This window comes from Buteo buteo, chromosome 10 (assembly GCF_964188355.1).
Source record: "Buteo buteo chromosome 10, bButBut1.hap1.1, whole genome shotgun sequence".
In the NCBI taxonomy this organism is placed as follows: Eukaryota; Metazoa; Chordata; class Aves; order Accipitriformes; family Accipitridae; genus Buteo; species Buteo buteo.
In genome coordinates this window covers 23,085,697-23,100,114 of record NC_134180.1, presented here as the reverse complement: position 1 = coordinate 23,100,114, position 14,418 = coordinate 23,085,697, and positions in this window count along the sequence as shown.

The following is a 14,418-nucleotide window of genomic DNA, read 5'->3' as shown; positions in this document are numbered from 1 at the left end:
TCTCCTTCCGAAAAGGCAAAAGTCCGGCTCCTTCTCCCACCAGGAAGGTGCCAGCCCTGAAAGCTCATGCTGCTCTTCACCGTCCCCGTGCAGCCTACGCACAGGCACAACAGCACTGGGGATCTGTGCTTTCCCACAGGCGGCACATCTCACGGTGTTCGTTCTCAGCAGAGTCTCTTTCCGAAAAGGCAAACGCCTGGCTCCTTCACCCACCAGGAAGGTGCCAGCCCTGAAAGCTCATGCTGGTCTTCACCGCACTTGTGCAGCCTATCCACAGGCACAACAGCATTGTGGATCTGTACTTGCCCAGGAACGGTAAACCTCACGGTGGTCTTTATCGGCAGAACCTCTTTCCGAAAAGGCAAACGTCCGGCTCCTTCTCCCACCAGGAAGGTGCCAGCCCTGAAAGCTCATGCTGCTCTTCACTGTCTCTGTGCAGCCTATCCACAGGCACAACAGCATTGTGGATCTGTACTTGACCAGGAACGGTAGACCTCACGGTGTTCGTTCTCAGCAGAGCCTCTTTCCGAAAAGGCAAACGTCCGGCTCCTTCTCCCACAAGGAAGGTGCCAGCCCTGAAAGCTCATGCTCGTCTTCACCGTCCCCGTGCAGCCTATCCACAGGCACAACAGCACTGGGGATTTGAGCTTTCCCACAGGCGGCACAAGGCACAGCGCTCGTTCTCCGCAGAGCCTCTTTCCGAAAAGGCAAACGGCCGGCTCCTTGTCCCACCAGGAAGGTGCCAGCCCTGAAAGCTCATGCTGCTCTTCACTGTCCCTGTGCAGCCTATCCACAGGCACAACAGCATTGTGGATCTGTACTTGCCCAGGAACGCTACACCTCACGGTGTTTGTTCTTGGCAGAGCCTCTTTCGGAAAAGGCAAACGTCTGGCTCATTGTCCATCAAGGAAGGTGCCAGCCCTGAAAGCTCATGCTGGTCTTCACCGCACCTGTGCAGCCTATCCACAGGCACAACAGCATTGGGGATCTGTACTTGCCCAGGAACGGTAGACCTCACGGTGTTCGTTCTCAGCAGACTCTCCTTCCGAAAAGGCAAAAGTCCGGCTCCTTCACCCACCAGGAAGGTGCCAGCCCTGAAAGCTCATGCTCGTCTTCACCGTCCCCGTGCAGCCTATCCACAGGCACAACAGCACTGGGGATCTTTGCTTTCCCACAGGCAGCACATGGCACGGCACTCGTTCTCGGCAGAGCCTCTTTCCGAAAAAGGCAAACGTCCGGCTCCTTCTCCCACAAGGAAGGTGCCAGCCCTGAACGCTCATGCTGGTCTTCACCGTCCCCGTGCAGCCTATCCACAGGCACAACAGCACTGGGGATCTGTACTTGCCCAGGAACGGTAGACCTCACGGTGGGCGTTCTCGGCAGAACCTCTTTCATAAAAGGCATACGTCCGGCTCCTTCTCCCAAGTGGAAGGTGCCAGCCCTGCAAGCTCATGCTCGTCTTCACCGTCCCCGTGCAGCCTACGCACAGGCACAACAGCACTGGGGATCTTTGCTTTCCCACAGGCGGCACATGGCACGGCGCTCGTTCTCGGCAGAGCCTCTTTCCGAAAAGGCAAACGTCCGGCTCCTTCTCCCACCAGGAAGGTGCCAGCCCTGAAAGCTCATGCTGCTCTTCACCGCACTTGTGCAGCCTATCCACAGTCACAACAGCATTGTGGATCTGTACTTGCCCAGGAACGGTACACCTCACGGTGTTCGTTTTCGGCAGACTCTCCTTCCGAAAAGGCAAAAGTCCGGATCCTTCTCCCACCAGGAAGGTGCCAGCCCTGAAAGCTCATGCTCGTCTTCACCGTCCCCGTGCAGCCTATCCACAGGCAAAACAGCACTGGGGATCTTTGCTTTCCCACAGGCAGCACATGGCACGGCACTCGTTCTCGGCACAGCCTCTTTCCGAAAAGGCAAACGTCCGGCTCCTTCTCCCACCAGGAAGGTGCCAGCCCTGAAAGCTCATGCTGCTCTTCACCGCACTTGTGCAGCCTATCCACAGGCACAACAGCATTGTGGATCTGTACTTGCCCAGGAACGGTAGACCTCACGGTGGTCGTTCTCAGCATACTCTCCTTCCGAAAAGCAAAAGTCCGGCTCCTTCTCCCACAACGAAGGTGCCAGCCCTGAAAGCTCATGCTGCTCTTCACCGTCCCCGTGCAGCCTACGCACAGGCACAACAGCACTGGGGATCTGTACTTTCCCACAGGCGGCACATCTCACGGTGTTCGTTCTCAGCAGAGCCTCTTTCCGAAAAGGCAAACGTCTGGCTCCTTCTCCCACAAGGATGGTTCCAGCCCTGAAAGCTCATGCTGGTCTTCACCGTCCCCGTGCAGCCTATCCACAGGCACAACAGCACTGGGGATTTGAGCTTTCCCACAGGCGGCACAAGGCACAGCGCTCGTTCTCCGCAGAGCCTCTTTCCGAAAAGGCAAACGGCCGGCTCCTTCTCCCACCAGGAAGGTGCCAGCCCTGAAAGCTCATGCTGGTCTTCACTGCACTTGTGCAGCCTATCCACAAGCACAACAGCATTGTGGATCTGTACTTGCCCAGGGACGGTACACCACAAGGTTTTCGTTTGCGGCAGACTCTCCTTCCAAAAAGGCAAACGTCCGGCTCCTTCTCCCACCAGGAAGGTGCCAGCCCTGAAAGCTCATGCTGCTCTTCACCGTCCCTGTGCAGCCTATCCACAGGCAAAACAGCACTGGGGATCTTTGCTTTCCCACAGGCAGCACATGGCACGGCACTCGTTCTCGGCAGAGCCTCTTTCTGAAAAGGCAAACGTCCGGCTCCTTCTCCCACCAGGAAGGTGCCAGCCCTGAAAGCTCATGCTCGTCTTCACCGTCCCCGTGCAGCCTATCCACAGGCAAAACAGCACTGGGGATCTTTCCCTTCCCACAGGCAGCACATGGCACGGCACTCGTTCTCGGCAGAGCCTCTTTCCGAAAAAGGCAAACGTCCGGCTCCTTGTCCCACAAGGAAGGTGCCAGCCCTGAAAGCTCATGCTGGTCTTCACCGCAGCTGTGCAGCCTATCCACAGGCACAACAGCACTGGGGATCTTTGCTTTCCCACAGGCGGCACATGGCACGCAGTCGTTCTCGGCAGAGCCTCTTTCCAAACAGGCAAACGTCCGGCTCCTTCTCCCACAAGGAAGGTGCCAGCCCTGAAAGCTCATGCTGGTCTTCACCGCACTTGTGCAGCCTATCCACAAGCACAACAGCATTGTGGATCTGTACTTGCCCAGGAACGGTACACCACACGGTGTTCGTTTTCGGCAGACTCTCCTTCCAAAAAGGCAAACGTCCGGCTCCTTCTCCCACCAGGAAGGTGCCAGCCCTGAAAGCTCATGCTGCTCTTCACCGCACTTGTGCAGCCTATCCACAGGCACAACAGCATTGTGGATCTGTACTTGCCCAGGAACGGTACACCTCACGGTGTTCGTTTTCGGCAGACTCTCCTTCCGAAAAGGCAAAAGTCCGGCTCCTTCTCCCACCAGGAAGGTGCCAGCCCTGAAAGCTCATGCTCGTCTTCACCGTCCCCGTGCAGCCTATCCACAGGCAAAACAGCACTGGGGATCTTTGCTTTCCCACAGGCGGCACATGGCACGCAGTCGTTCTCGGCAGAGCCTCTTTCCAAACAGGCAAACGTCCGGCTCCTTGTCCCACAAGGAAGGTGCCAGCCCTGAAAGCTCATGCTGGTCTTCACTGCACTTGTGCAGCCTATCCACAAGCACAACAGCATTGTGGATCTGTACTTGCCCAGGAACGGTAGACCTCACGGTTGTCGTTCTCAGCAGACACTCCTTCCGAAAAGCAAAAGTCCGGCTCCTTCTCCCACAAGGAAGGTGCCAGCCCTGAAAGCTCATGCTGCTCTTCACCGTCCCCGTGCAGCCTACGCACAGGCACAACAGCACTGGGGATCTGTGCTTTCCCACAGGCGGCACATCTCACGGTGTTCGTTCTCAGCAGAGTCTCTTTCCAAAAAGGCAAACGCCTGGCTCCTTCACCCACCAGGAAGGTGCCAGCCCTGAAAGCTCATGCTGGTCTTCACCGCACTTGTGCAGCCTATCCACAGGCACAACAGCATTGTGGATCTGTACTTGCCCAGGAACGGTAAACCTCACGGTGGTCTTTATCGGCAGAACCTCTTTCCGAAAAGGCAAACGTCCGGCTCCTTCTCCCACCAGGAAGGTGCCAGCCCTGAAAGCTCATGCTGGTCTTCACCGCACCTGTGCAGCCTATCCACAGGCACAACAGCATTGTGGATCTGTACTTGACCAGGAACGGTAGACCTCACGGTGTTCGTTCTCAGCAGACTCTCCTTCCGAAAGGCAAAAGTCCGGCTCCTTCTCCCACCAGGAAGGTGCCAGCCCTGAAAGCTCATGCTCGTCTTCACCGTCCCCGTGCAGCCTACGCACAGGCACAACAGCACTGGGGATCCGTGCTTGCCCAGGAACGGTAGACCTCACGGTGTTCGTTCTCAGCAGAGCCTCTTTCCGAAAAGGCAAACGTCCGGCTCCTTCTCCCACAAGGATGGTTCCAGCCCTGAAAGCTCATGCTGGTCTTCACCGTCCCCGTGCAGCCTATCCACAGGCACAACAGCACTGGGGATTTGAGATTTCCCACAGGCGGCACAAGGCACAGCGCTCGTTCTCCGCAGAGCCTCTTTCCGAAAAGGCAAACGGCCGGCTCCTTGTCCCACCAGGAAGGTGCCAGCCCTGAAAGCTCATGCTGCTCTTCACTGTCCCTGTGCAGCCTATCCACAGGCACAACAGCATTGTGGATCTGTACTTGCCCAGGAACGGTACACCTCACGTTGTTCGTTTTCGGCAGACTCTCCTTCCGAAAAGGCAAAAGTCCGGCTCCTTCTCCCACCAGGAAGGTGCCAGCCCTGAAAGCTCATGCTCGTCTTCACCGTCCCCGTGCAGCCTATCCACAGGCACAACAGCACTGGGGATCTGTGCTTTCCCACAGACGGCACATCTCACGGCGCTCGTTCTCAGCAGAGTCTCTTTACGAAAAGGCAAACGTCCGGCTCCTTCTCCCACAAGGAAGGTGCCAGCCCTGAAAGCTCATGCTGCTCTTCACTGTCCCTGTGCAGCCTATCCACAGGCACAGCAGCTTTGTGGATCTTTACTTGCGAGGAACGGTACACCTCACGGTGTTTGTTCTTGGCAGAGCCTCTTTCGGAAAAGGCAAACGTCTGGCTCATTGTCCATCAAGGAAGGTGCCAGCCCTGAAAGCTCATGCTCGTCTTCACTGTCCCTGTGCAGCCTATCCACAGGCACAACAGCATTGGGGATCTGTACTTGCCCAGGAACGGTAGACCTCACGGTGTTCGTTCTCAGCAGACTCTCCTTCCGAAAAGGCAAACGTCCGGCTTCTTCTCCCACAAGGAAGGTGCCAGCCCTGAAAGCTCATGCTCGTCTTCACCGTCCCCGTGCAGCCTATCCACAGGCACAACAGCACTGCGGATCTTTGCTTTCCCACAGGCGGCACATGGCACGGCAGTCGTTCTCGGCAGAGCCTCTTTCCGAAAAGGCAAACGTCCGGCTCCTTGTCCCACCAGGAAGGCGCCAGCCCTGAAAGCTCATGCCGCTCTTCACTCTCCCTGTGCAGCCTATCAACAGGCACAACAGCTTTGGCGATCTGTACTTGCCCAGGAAAGGTACACCTCACGGCGCTCGTTCTCGGCAGAACCTTATTCCGAAAAGGCAAACGTCCGGCTCCTTCTCCCACAAGGAAGGTGCCAACCCTGTAAGATCATGCTAGTCTTCACCGTTCCCGTGCAGCCTATCCACAGGCACAACAGCACTGGGGATCTTTGCTTTCCCACAGACGGCACATCTCACGGCGCTCGTTCTCAGCAGAGTCTCTTTCCGAAAAGGCAAACGTCCGGCTCCTTGTCCCACAAGGAAGGTGCCAGCCCTGAAAGCTCATGCTGGTCTTCACCGCACTTGTGCAGCCTATCCACAAGCACAACAGCATTGTGGATCTGTACTTGCCCAGGAACGGTACACCACACGGTGTTCGTTTTCGGCAGACTCTCCTTCCAAAAAGGCAAACGTCCGGCTCCTTCTCCCACCAGGAAGGTGCCAGCCCTGAAAGCTCATGCTGCTCTTCACCGCACTTGTGCAGCCTATCCACAGGCACAACAGCATTGTGGATCTGTACTTGCCCAGGAACGGTACACCTCACGGTGTTCGTTTTCGGCAGACTCTCCTTCCGAAAAGGCAAACGTCCGGCTCCTTCTCCCACCAGGAAGGTGCCAGCCCTGAAAGCTCATGCTCGTCTTCACCGTCCCCGTGCAGCCTATCCACAGGCAAAACAGCACTGGGGATCTTTGCTTTCCCACAGGCAGCACATGGCACGGCACTCGTTCTCGGCAGAGCCTCTTTCTGAAAAAGGCAAACGTCCGGCTCCTTCTCCCACAAGGAAGGTGCCAGCCCTGAAAGCTCATGCTGGTCTTCACCGCAGCTGTGCAGCCTATACACAGGCACAACAGCATTGGGGATCTGTACTTGCCCAGGAACGGTAGACCTCACGGTTGTCGTTCTCAGCAGACACTCCTTCCGAAAAGCAAAAGTCCGGCTCCTTCTCCCACAAGGAAGGTGCCAGCCCTGAAAGCTCATGCTGCTCTTCACCGTCCCCGTGCAGCCTACGCACAGGCACAACAGCACTGGGGATCTGTGCTTTCCCACAGGCGGCACATCTCACGGTGTTCGTTCTCAGCAGAGTCTCTTTCCGAAAAGGCAAACGCCTGGCTCCTTCACCCACCAGGAAGGTGCCAGCCCTGAAAGCTCATGCTGGTCTTCACCGCACTTGTGCAGCCTATCCACAGGCACAACAGCATTGTGGATCTGTACTTGCCCAGGAACGGTAAACCTCACGGTGGTCTTTATCGGCAGAACCTCTTTCCGAAAAGGCAAACGTCCGGCTCCTTCTCCCACCAGGAAGGTGCCAGCCCTGAAAGCTCATGCTGGTCTTCACCGCACCTGTGCAGCCTATCCACAGGCACAACAGCATTGTGGATCTGTACTTGACCAGGAACGGTAGACCTCACGGTGTTCGTTCTCAGCAGACTCTCCTTCCGAAAGGCAAAAGTCCGGCTCCTTCTCCCACCAGGAAGGTGCCAGCCCTGAAAGCTCATGCTCGTCTTCACCGTCCCCGTGCAGCCTACGCACAGGCACAACAGCACTGGGGATCCGTGCTTGCCCAGGAACGGTAGACCTCACGGTGTTCGTTCTCAGCAGAGCCTCTTTCCGAAAAGGCAAACGTCCGGCTCCTTCTCCCACAAGGATGGTTCCAGCCCTGAAAGCTCATGCTGGTCTTCACCGTCCCCGTGCAGCCTATCCACAGGCACAACAGCACTGGGGATTTGAGATTTCCCACAGGCGGCACAAGGCACAGCGCTCGTTCTCCGCAGAGCCTCTTTCCGAAAAGGCAAACGGCCGGCTCCTTGTCCCACCAGGAAGGTGCCAGCCCTGAAAGCTCATGCTGCTCTTCACTGTCCCTGTGCAGCCTATCCACAGGCACAACAGCATTGTGGATCTGTACTTGCCCAGGAACGGTACACCTCACGTTGTTCGTTTTCGGCAGACTCTCCTTCCGAAAAGGCAAAAGTCCGGCTCCTTCTCCCACCAGGAAGGTGCCAGCCCTGAAAGCTCATGCTCGTCTTCACCGTCCCCGTGCAGCCTATCCACAGGCACAACAGCACTGGGGATCTGTGCTTTCCCACAGACGGCACATCTCACGGCGCTCGTTCTCAGCAGAGTCTCTTTACGAAAAGGCAAACGTCCGGCTCCTTCTCCCACAAGGAAGGTGCCAGCCCTGAAAGCTCATGCTGCTCTTCACTGTCCCTGTGCAGCCTATCCACAGGCACAGCAGCTTTGTGGATCTTTACTTGCGAGGAACGGTACACCTCACGGTGTTTGTTCTTGGCAGAGCCTCTTTCGGAAAAGGCAAACGTCTGGCTCATTGTCCATCAAGGAAGGTGCCAGCCCTGAAAGCTCATGCTCGTCTTCACTGTCCCTGTGCAGCCTATCCACAGGCACAACAGCATTGGGGATCTGTACTTGCCCAGGAACGGTAGACCTCACGGTGTTCGTTCTCAGCAGACTCTCCTTCCGAAAAGGCAAACGTCCGGCTTCTTCTCCCACAAGGAAGGTGCCAGCCCTGAAAGCTCATGCTCGTCTTCACCGTCCCCGTGCAGCCTATCCACAGGCACAACAGCACTGCGGATCTTTGCTTTCCCACAGGCGGCACATGGCACGGCAGTCGTTCTCGGCAGAGCCTCTTTCCGAAAAGGCAAACGTCCGGCTCCTTGTCCCACCAGGAAGGCGCCAGCCCTGAAAGCTCATGCCGCTCTTCACTCTCCCTGTGCAGCCTATCAACAGGCACAACAGCTTTGGCGATCTGTACTTGCCCAGGAAAGGTACACCTCACGGCGCTCGTTCTCGGCAGAACCTTATTCCGAAAAGGCAAACGTCCGGCTCCTTCTCCCACAAGGAAGGTGCCAACCCTGTAAGATCATGCTAGTCTTCACCGTTCCCGTGCAGCCTATCCACAGGCACAACAGCACTGGGGATCTTTGCTTTCCCACAGACGGCACATCTCACGGCGCTCGTTCTCAGCAGAGTCTCTTTCCGAAAAGGCAAACGTCCGGCTCCTTGTCCCACAAGGAAGGTGCCAGCCCTGAAAGCTCATGCTGGTCTTCACCGCACTTGTGCAGCCTATCCACAAGCACAACAGCATTGTGGATCTGTACTTGCCCAGGAACGGTACACCACACGGTGTTCGTTTTCGGCAGACTCTCCTTCCAAAAAGGCAAACGTCCGGCTCCTTCTCCCACCAGGAAGGTGCCAGCCCTGAAAGCTCATGCTGCTCTTCACCGCACTTGTGCAGCCTATCCACAGGCACAACAGCATTGTGGATCTGTACTTGCCCAGGAACGGTACACCTCACGGTGTTCGTTTTCGGCAGACTCTCCTTCCGAAAAGGCAAACGTCCGGCTCCTTCTCCCACCAGGAAGGTGCCAGCCCTGAAAGCTCATGCTCGTCTTCACCGTCCCCGTGCAGCCTATCCACAGGCAAAACAGCACTGGGGATCTTTGCTTTCCCACAGGCAGCACATGGCACGGCACTCGTTCTCGGCAGAGCCTCTTTCTGAAAAAGGCAAACGTCCGGCTCCTTCTCCCACAAGGAAGGTGCCAGCCCTGAAAGCTCATGCTGGTCTTCACCGCAGCTGTGCAGCCTATACACAGGCACAACAGCATTGGGGATCTGTACTTGCCCAGGAACGGTAGACCTCACGGTGGTCGTTCTCAGCAGACACTCCTTCCGAAAAGCAAAAGTCCGGCTCCTTCTCCCACAAGGAAGGTGCCAGCCCTGAAAGCTCATGCTGCTCTTCACCGTCCCCGTGCAGCCTACGCACAGGCACAACAGCACTGGGGATCTGTGCTTTCCCACAGGCGGCACATCTCACGGTGTTCGTTCTCAGCAGAGTCTCTTTCCGAAAAGGCAAACGCCTGGCTCCTTCACCCACCAGGAAGGTGCCAGCCCTGAAAGCTCATGCTCGTCTTCACCGCCCTTGTGCAGCCTATCCACAGGCACAACAGCATTGTGGATCTGTACTTGCCCAGGAACTGTAAACCTCACGGTGGTCTTTATCGGCAGAACCTCTTTCCGAAAAGGCAAACGTCCGGCTCCTTCTCCCACCAGGAAGGTGCCAGCCCTGAAAGCTCATGCTGGTCTTCACCGCACCTGTGCAGCCTATCCACAGGCACAACAGCATTGTGGATCTGTACTTGACCAGGAACGGTAGACCTCACGGTGTTCGTTCTCAGCAGACTCTCCTTCCGAAAGGCAAAAGTCCGGCTCCTTTTCCCACCAGGAAGGTGCCAGCCCTGAAAGCTCATGCTCGTCTTCACCGTCCCCGTGCAGCCTACGCACAGGCACAACAGCACTGGGGATCTGTACTTGCCCAGGAACGGTAGACCTCACGGTGTTCGTTCTCAGCAGAGCCTCTTTCCGAAAAGGCAAACGTCCGGCTCCTTCTCCCACAAGGAAGGTGCCAGCCCTGAAAGCTCATGCTCGTCTTCACCGTCCCCGTGCAGCCTATCCACAGGCACAACAGCACTGGGGATCTGTGCTTTCCCACAGGCGGCACATGGCACGGCAGTCGTTCTCGGCAGAGCCTCTTTCCGAAAAGGCAAACGTCCGGCTCCTTGTCCCACCAGGAAGGCGCCAGCCCTGAAAGCTCATGCCGCTCTTCACTCTCCCTGTGCAGCCTATCAACAGGCACAACAGCTTTGGCGATCTGTACTTGCCCAGGAAAGGTACACCTCACGGCGCTCGTTCTCGGCAGAACCTTATTCCGAAAAGGCAAACGTCCGGCTCCTTCTCCCACAAGGAAGGTGCCAACCCTGTAAGATCATGCTAGTCTTCACCGTTCCCGTGCAGCCTATCCACAGGCACAACAGCACTGGGGATCTTTGCTTTCCCACAGACGGCACATCTCACGGCGCTCGTTCTCAGCAGAGTCTCTTTCCGAAAAGGCAAACGTCCGGCTCCTTGTCCCACAAGGAAGGTGCCAGCCCTGAAAGCTCATGCTGGTCTTCACCGCACTTGTGCAGCCTATCCACAAGCACAACAGCATTGTGGATCTGTACTTGCCCAGGAACGGTACACCACACGGTGTTCGTTTTCGGCAGACTCTCCTTCCAAAAAGGCAAACGTCCGGCTCCTTCTCCCACCAGGAAGGTGCCAGCCCTGAAAGCTCATGCTGCTCTTCACCGCACTTGTGCAGCCTATCCACAGGCACAACAGCATTGTGGATCTGTACTTGCCCAGGAACGGTACACCTCACGGTGTTCGTTTTCGGCAGACTCTCCTTCCGAAAAGGCAAACGTCCGGCTCCTTCTCCCACCAGGAAGGTGCCAGCCCTGAAAGCTCATGCTCGTCTTCACCGTCCCCGTGCAGCCTATCCACAGGCAAAACAGCACTGGGGATCTTTGCTTTCCCACAGGCAGCACATGGCACGGCACTCGTTCTCGGCAGAGCCTCTTTCTGAAAAAGGCAAACGTCCGGCTCCTTCTCCCACAAGGAAGGTGCCAGCCCTGAAAGCTCATGCTGGTCTTCACCGCAGCTGTGCAGCCTATACACAGGCACAACAGCATTGGGGATCTGTACTTGCCCAGGAACGGTAGACCTCACGGTGGTCGTTCTCAGCAGACACTCCTTCCGAAAAGCAAAAGTCCGGCTCCTTCTCCCACAAGGAAGGTGCCAGCCCTGAAAGCTCATGCTGCTCTTCACCGTCCCCGTGCAGCCTACGCACAGGCACAACAGCACTGGGGATCTGTGCTTTCCCACAGGCGGCACATCTCACGGTGTTCGTTCTCAGCAGAGTCTCTTTCCGAAAAGGCAAACGCCTGGCTCCTTCACCCACCAGGAAGGTGCCAGCCCTGAAAGCTCATGCTCGTCTTCACCGCCCTTGTGCAGCCTATCCACAGGCACAACAGCATTGTGGATCTGTACTTGCCCAGGAACGGTAAACCTCACGGTGGTCTTTATCGGCAGAACCTCTTTCCGAAAAGGCAAACGTCCGGCTCCTTCTCCCACCAGGAAGGTGCCAGCCCTGAAAGCTCATGCTGGTCTTCACCGCACCTGTGCAGCCTATCCACAGGCACAACAGCATTGTGGATCTGTACTTGACCAGGAACGGTAGACCTCACGGTGTTCGTTCTCAGCAGACTCTCCTTCCGAAAGGCAAAAGTCCGGCTCCTTCTCCCACCAGGAAGGTGCCAGCCCTGAAAGCTCATGCTCGTCTTCACCGTCCCCGTGCAGCCTACGCACAGGCACAACAGCACTGGGGATCCGTGCTTGCCCAGGAACGGTAGACCTCACGGTGTTCGTTCTCAGCAGAGCCTCTTTCCGAAAAGGCAAACGTCCGGCTCCTTCTCCCACAAGGATGGTTCCAGCCCTGAAAGCTCATGCTGGTCTTCACCGTCCCCGTGCAGCCTATCCACAGGCACAACAGCACTGGGGATTTGAGCTTTCCCACAGGCGGCACAAGGCACAGCGCTCGTTCTCCGCAGAGCCTCTTTCCGAAAAGGCAAACGGCCGGCTCCTTCTCCCACCAGGAAGGTGCCAGCCCTGAAAGCTCATGCTGCTCTTCACTGTCCCTGTGCAGCCTATCCACAGGCACAACAGCATTGTGGATCTGTACTTGCCCAGGAACGGTACACCTCACGTTGTTCGTTTTCGGCAGACTCTCCTTCCGAAAAGGCAAAAGTCCGGCTCCTTCTCCCACGAGGAAGGTGCCAGCCCTGAAAGCTCATGCTGGTCTTCACCGTCCCCGTGCAGCCTATCCACAGGCAAAACAGCACTGGGGATCTGTGCTTTCCCACAGACGGCACATCTCACGGCGCTCGTTCTCAGCAGAGTCTCTTTCCGAAAAGGCAAACGTCCGGCTCCTTCTCCCACAAGGAAGGTGCCAGCCCTGAAAGCTCATGCTGCTCTTCACTGTCCCTGTGCAGCCTATCCACAGGCACAACAGCACTGGGGATCTTTGCTTTCCCACAGGCGGCACATGGCACGCAGTCGTTCTCGGCAGAGCCTCTTTCCAAACAGGCAAACGTCCGGCTCCTTGTCCCACAAGGAAGGTGCCAGCCCTGAAAGCTCATGCTGGTCTTCACCGCACTTGTGCAGCCTATCCACAAGCACAACAGCATTGTGGATCTGTACTTGCCCAGGAACGGTACACCACACGGTGTTCGTTTTCGGCAGACTCTCCTTCCAAAAAGGCAAACGTCCGGCTCCTTCTCCCACCAGGAAGGTGCCAGCCCTGAAAGCTCATGCTGCTCTTCACCGCACTTGTGCAGCCTATCCACAGGCACAACAGCATTGTGGATCTGTACTTGCCCAGGAACGGTACACCTCACGGTGTTCGTTTTCGGCAGACTCTCCTTCCAAAAAGGCAAACGTCCGGCTCCTTCTCCCACCAGGAAGGTGCCAGCCCTGAAAGCTCATGCTCGTCTTCACCGTCCCCGTGCAGCCTATCCACAGGCAAAACAGCACTGGGGATCTTTGCTTTCCCACAGGCAGCACATGGCACGGCACTCGTTCTCGGCAGAGCCTCTTTCTGAAAAAGGCAAACGTCCGGCTCCTTCTCCCACAAGGAAGGTGCCAGCCCTGAAAGCTCATGCTGGTCTTCACCGCAGCTGTGCAGCCTATACACAGGCACAACAGCATTGGGGATCTGTACTTGCCCAGGAACGGTAGACCTCACGGTGGTCGTTCTCAGCAGACACTCCTTCCGAAAAGCAAAAGTCCGGCTCCTTCTCCCACAAGGAAGGTGCCAGCCCTGAAAGCTCATGCTCGTCTTCACCATCCCCGTGCAGCCTACGCACAGGCACAACAGCACTGGGGATCTGTGCTTTCCCACAGGCGGCACATCTCACGGTGTTCGTTCTCAGCAGAGTCTCTTTCCGAAAAGGCAAACGCCTGGCTCCTTCACCCACCAGGAAGGTGCCAGCCCTGAAAGCTCATGCTGGTCTTCACCGCACTTGTGCAGCCTATCCACAGGCACAACAGCATTGTGGATCTGTACTTGCCCAGGAACGGTAAACCTCACGGTGGTCTTTATCGGCAGAACCTCTTTCCGAAAAGGCAAACGTCCGGCTCCTTCTCCCACCAGGAAGGTGCCAGCCCTGAAAGCTCATGCTGGTCTTCACCGCACCTGTGCAGCCTATCCACAGGCACAACAGCATTGTGGATCTGTACTTGACCAGGAACGGTAGACCTCACGGTGTTCGTTCTCAGCAGACTCTCCTTCCGAAAGGCAAAAGTCCGGCTCCTTCTCCCACCAGGAAGGTGCCAGCCCTGAAAGCTCATGCTGGTCTTCACTGCACTTGTGCAGCCTATCCACAAGCACAACAGCATTGTGGATCTGTACTTGCCCAGGAACGGTACACCACAAGGTTTTCGTTTTCGGCAGACTCTCCTTCCAAAAAGGCAAACGTCCGGCTCCTTCTCCCACCAGGAAGGTGCCAGCCCTGAAAGCTCATGCTGCTCTTCACCGTCCCCGTGCAGCCTATCCACAGGCAAAACAGCACTGGGGATCTTTGCTTTCCCACAGGCAGCACATGGCACGGCACTCGTTCTCGGCAGAGCCTCTTTCTGAAAAGGCAAACGTCCGGCTCCTTCTCCCACCAGGAAGGTGCCAGCCCTGAAAGCTCATGCTCGTCTTCACCGTCCCCGTGCAGCCTATCCACAGGCAAAACAGCACTGGGGATCTTTCCCTTCCCACAGGCAGCACATGGCACGGCACTCGTTCTCGGCAGAGCCTCTTTCCGAAAAAGGCAAACGTCCGGCTCCTTGTCCCACAAGGAAGGTGCCAGCCCTGAAAGCTCAT